Source organism: Cavia porcellus, unplaced genomic scaffold, assembly GCF_034190915.1.
Source record: "Cavia porcellus strain 051 isolate PalLab524CR breed Dunkin Hartley unplaced genomic scaffold, mCavPor4.1 scaffold_27, whole genome shotgun sequence".
In the NCBI taxonomy this organism is placed as follows: domain Eukaryota; kingdom Metazoa; phylum Chordata; class Mammalia; order Rodentia; family Caviidae; genus Cavia; species Cavia porcellus.
Genome location: NW_026947510.1, coordinates 4,704,998 through 4,710,998, shown reverse-complemented (window position 1 = coordinate 4,710,998; position 6,001 = coordinate 4,704,998).

Genomic DNA, 6,001 nt, shown 5'->3' with positions numbered 1-6,001 from the left:
GAGAACAGCATCCCAGGGGCCATCTGCTTTTGGGCAGGTTTGCCCCTGCACCCATGTTTATATGCTAATTTTTAAGGATAGTTTTGGAAATGGTGCTAATGGATTGTTCTGGAAGATCCAGTCTTTGGAGTTTGTTGAAATGGTATGGAAGGCCCCCATAATTTAAGACTATTTTGTTATGTCTTCTAAAGACTGAGATAGGGAGCCCTGTCCTCACACATCACAGCTCAGTAGCCACAGGGCATCCCCTGTGTGGTCCGCCCTCCTGTGTGGTAGTCACGTGTGCATAGACTCAGAGCAGCAGGTGTCCCCAGTGCCTTGGGAGCCAATAATTGTGCTGAAACCAAAAGTTAAGTTCCTAACATCAATTCAGAAATATTTTCACTTCTGTGGCTTAAATATTTGCTACTGTGCTACTGATTAATTGTTTAAGCTAATTCTATGGTTTGATTACCCAGTTCTATACCTCCAGTCTTGGGTACCTTTTTCCATTATGTGAGTTCTTATGAGGATGTGGGTCTATGTGGAAAAATTTCTTTCTATTCATCATAAGACAAAGAAGAAAGTCTAGAAAATATTTCTAATTTTCCCACCAATGAAAATACTAAGGACCAGGGACATCCCCTAACAATCCTGGTGTATGGTATTTTTCAGGGCAGAGAAACTATTTTGTGTGATACTTTAGTGGTCAAATACATGTAATTTTACATTCATCCAAATTAAATAATATTCACAATTAACCTAATACCAACTCAGATTTTATTTTAAATTGATGAGTCAGTGTATCATGAATTATTTTTAAGTAGGAAGAGCTTTAATTTTTAAATATATAATTGCTAGTTTATTTCATATACATGTATAACATAATTTCATTAGTACATTTTACAGTGCATGAAGTTAACAGTCATCTTGGGGAGTGGGTACCTGTGTATAATACAACTTGATTCCTTTTTAAAACCCTTTCTTTTCCCCCTCCCACTTCCTCTAAGTCCCCTTTCCCCACTTTTGTTCTTATTGATATTGTTAATTGTATCTCATGTTAGGGTGTTATGTTTACATTCACTTAGATAACTAGGTTCCTGTGCCTGGTGTATCTTTATTCTAGTGGTTTCCTTCTGCCCCTCTCCCTCTTGCCCATATTCTCTTGGACCCCTTTCCATTTGCAAGAGATTTAATCTCTCCTACTCATCCTTTATTGTGTTCTTTGTTTATACTTTGCCTTACTCAAATGAGAAATACCATATCAAATTTAAATGTGTGTTGCATTTTACTTAATCTGTTTTCCTGGCATGTTTGTCCTTTATAGTCAAGTAATAAGTATTCCATTACATGTAGTACCACGTGTTCTTAACCACTTGTCTGTTGATGGGTAGGTACGTGGACTGCTTCCAGGGCTTAGCTGTTATGAATTGTGCTGCTATAAATATTGATATGCATGAATCACTGTAATTGATGTCTTCAGCTCTTTAGGAAAGACACCTAGATGGGGATAGCTGGGTCATATGAAATTGTGAATTTTAGTTCTTTGAGGAATCCCCATACTGATTTCCATAACGCTTGTAGTAGTTTACATTTCCACCAATGTTAGAATCATTCCTTTTCACTACAGCCTCACCAGGATTTGTTATTTTTTGCTGCTTAATGATTGCCATTCTTCTCATGTAAGATGGGATCAGCGATTAAACCACTGAGCAAGAATGGTGAAGGCCTTTGTTCCCCTTTGCTTGAGGTTAGAAACATTTCGCAGTTGGTGGTTAGCCCTTTTTTTCCTTGATCTGCTAATTTCAGGAACATTTGTTTCTCACAAAGCAAACAAAGGTTGACACAGCATCATTTGTCTTTCACAAAGGGAACAGGTTACTAAGGTGATGATGCATACAGAACAGTATGGCGAGGCATTAGTTAATCTATAACTGTAGTCAGTGTTCCAGGTACATGGTTACTAGGGAGATAAGCATAGCACAGAATGACAAAGCTCTTTGTGCTGATAACAATCTTTTTAACTTTGCATTTTAGCTTTTTTGGTTTTTTTAGCACAACACTTATGACCAGACACAGTGAACATTTTTTTTCACGTTTGTGGGCCATTTGCACTTCTACTGAGAAGTGCCTAATCATTTCACTTGCCTATTTCTTGACTGAGTCTTTCATTTTAGGTGGTCTAATTTTCTTGAGTTTTTTATGTATTCCAGATACCAGTTTTCTGAAGGATAGCTGGAAATTTTTTTTTCTTTTCTGTGGATTTATCTTCACTCTGCTAAGTTATTCTTTGCTGTGCAGGTCTGTAATTTTGATGAGTTGACTGATAATTGAATTTGTTGATTCTGGAAGTTATTTCTTGTGCTTTTGTGTTCTGTTTGGGAAATCCTTTCCTATACCTGAGACTTTGCGTTTTACCTGTTTTTTTCTTCCTGTAGGTCCAATGTTTCTGTTTTTATGTTTAGATCTTTGATCAATTTTGGTTTTAGTTTAGTACAAAATGAGAGATACAAGTACGGTTTCAATCTTTTGCAAATATATTCAGTTTTCCCAGCACCATTTGTTGAATAGGTATCTCTCCTCCAACATAAGCTTTTGGTCTGTTTGTCAAAAAACAAGTAGGTGAATGTGTCTGGGGATGTTTCTGTATCCTCTTTTCTGTCCCATTCATCCACATGTCTCTTTTTGTTCCAGTACCATCCTGTTTTTGTTACTGTTGCTTTTAGTGTAGCTTGAAATCAAGAAATGTGATGCCTCCTGCTTTGCTCTTTTTTTCTAAGATTGCTTTTTGCTGTCCTGGGTTTCTTCTGGTTCCATGTGAACTTTAGGATTGTTTTCTCTAGTTATGTGAGTATGCTGTTGGTATTTAGATTAGCTTTCCTGATTCTGTATTACAGTTTTAGGCGTGTGGCCATTTTGACAATATTGGTTCTACTTATCCAGGACCAGGGGACATCTTTCCATTTTCTGATATGCTCTTTTATCTCCTGTTTATTTTATTTTTTAATATTTTTATAGAACTTTTAAAAGATGAATTTTAATTTATAATGTATATATGTTGCATATTTTATATACATATAGCTTCAGATTTTCACTAGTGACACAATGGTGTTTACACATGTGTGTATGATTTATTTCACTTATGAATATGGTTTCAAGTTGCATTTATTTCCTTATAAAAGTCTCAAGTTTTCCTTCTTTATGGATGAGTAGTACACCATTGTATAAAGATACCACATCTTTTTTATGTATTTCTCAGTCAATGGGCATTTAGGTTGTTTCCAAGATCTAGCTATTATAAATTGTGTTGCTATAAACATAGTACACATATGTCACTGTGGTATGATGTTTTTAATTCTTTTGGAAAGATTCCCAGAAGGACAATAGCTGGGTTGAATGACCTCTAGTCCTAGTTATTTGAGGAATCTCCACACTGACTTTCACAGTGCTTACACCAGTCTGCATTCCCACCAACAGTGGAGAAGGATTCCTTTTTCCTCACAGTCCCTCCAGCATTTGTTATGGCTTGATTTCTTGATAATAGCCATTCTTTCTGGGGTGAGGTAGAATCTCAGTGTTGTTTTAATTTGCGTCTCTCAAATGATCAGTGATGCTGAACATTTTTTCACATATTATTTGCTGTTTATATTTATTCATCTGAGAAGTGTGTATTTATCTTGTGTCCTTTGTAGAGATCTTTCACTTCTTCGGTTAGGGTAATTCCTGGCTATTTCATTTTTCTTGATGTTACCATGAATGGTGCCCCCCCCCCCATAATTTCCTTCTTATTGAGTTCATTATTGGTTATGCACAAATGTTGTTGGTGTTGTAATCTGCTATATTGCTGAAGTAGGTTATTAATTCTAAGAGTTTTGGGTGGAATTTTTGGGTCTTGTGTAGAGTATCATGTCATCTGCAAACAATGAATGTGAGTTGTTTTGCTACATGTGTCTCTTTTATTTGTTTCTCTTGCCTAGTTGCTCTGGCTAATGTTTCAAGCATGATATTATGTCAGAGACAAGTGGCATTAGTGAGCTGGGCATGGTGGCTCATGCCTATAATCCCAGCACTTGAGAGACTGAGGCAGGAGAATCATTGTGAGTTCAAGACCAGCCTTGACTACAAAGTGAGCTCAAGCCCAGCCCAGACTGCATAGTGAGACCCTGTCTCAAGAAACCACCAAAGGAGGAGGAAAAGAGAAGGAAGAGGAGGAGGAGGTGGCAATAGTGGGCATCCTTGTCTTGTTCTTAATGTTGTCTTATTTTTTTTTTTTGTTTTCATTTTAATTCTGTGCCATGAGGTTAAAACATACAAACCACAGTTTTAGATACAGTACTGGCTAATTAAAAAAACACCAAATGATCATTTGTATACATTCCTCATCTTTAATTTTGCATCTTGTTATACCAAGGTACTGTTAGCACAGTTCTAATTCCTTACAAACCTATTTATCAGGCATTAAGATGACAGTGCAGCATAGTACAACACAGGATGTTTCCTTTAACAAAGTACATCAACAGTATTCAGTAAATGGTTATGTAGCGAACTGATCTGGAGGGTAATGTTAAACATCCCTTGTGAAATATGGATACGACAAATGGCAGACTGCCACATCCAGCACAGTTCTCAAAGTTCCCAGAGAGAAGGACAGTGGGAGGATAGAGAGATAAGGGTAAGAGTCAGATTACAGGAAGCTGAGGTCAAGTGGAGCCCCCCTGTAGATGGGAGGAAAGGAATTCCTTAACCACTGTGGCTCTTTATATAATTGGCAGGTTAATGTCACATCACATCCCTCTGCCTAGCACCTTGTTTGCATAGCAGCCTCGAGGTACCTTGAATTCTTGGAGCTGGAGCAGCTTGTTCATGTGGCTTACCTTGAGTGCTCTGTTCTTGGGAACAGCCCTGCACGTGATTGGTCTCCGGCTTCAGCTGCTCCCTGTATTTTACCCTTCTCTGTTCTATAGTTGCCAGTGATGGGTGGTCTGTTGGAGTTGGAAGAGCTGTGTTTGGAAGACTCTGTAGAAGACTCACCCTTGAACCCGTTTCATTCCAAGTAAACTTACTCATTTAGGCTAGATTCCCAATCCAAGAATTTCAGGTCCCTGCATTCAGCAATTTAATCCTATACAGCCCATTAATCCATAACAATATCAGTTACCAGTGTAACTGGAAATTGTCAGGTGTTAGTGATGTGAGTTTCTTTAATAGCTAACATTACAATCACATTGTTTTATACATCTTGTACTTCTCTGCAGGATGTTCAAGGCGAAGTTAAGGTGAGACGTTAATTACAGTTAATCTCTTATTATCTATCAAGGTCAGTCAAGTCTCCTCAGGATTTACCTTGGAACCATGTAATAGCACCTTTTAATACTTCTGTCAGTGTCAGCCCTCTTGATAGTTCACGACCATTGCTTTATGAAGTTGCTTCCTGTGAAAGCTTGGAAGACTTTTTCTCTCAGTGATTCTCCTTAGGCACACTATACACTAGTGATCACTTTCCTCTGTGGTCCCATAATGTCCTTAGAAGACCGGGCACTCATTGAGTTATAGAATGGTGCAACAGAGGTTCTCTTATGTTCTGGGTCCTCAATGACCTTGGAAGGCTGGAGCCAAAATATTAACTGTCCTCCTAACCTAGCTTTCTAGATTTTGGTCTCCAAATGTCAGTTGTTAAACATCAGAATAGAAGGTTAGTAACATTACATTGTATTAAGAGCAGTGAGTTTAATATTACACAAAATAGAACCATTACTTCCTACCAACCATGGAAGTAGTTCGATCCCTGTAGAAAATTAATAGACAACAGTTACATATTTTACACTGAAAATTAGAAATCAAAAGTCATGTATAATATCATAGCATGACAATCATGACATTTTTCTAACACAGAATTTTCATTTTGACAGAAAATAGCTATCTTAGTCAATCATCCCTATCTAGTACAGAAGCTTTTCTCTAACTTGTTAACCTTTAATCGGATGGACCTCTCATAAGTTTTTGGTAAGGCAAAGGTCTGAAT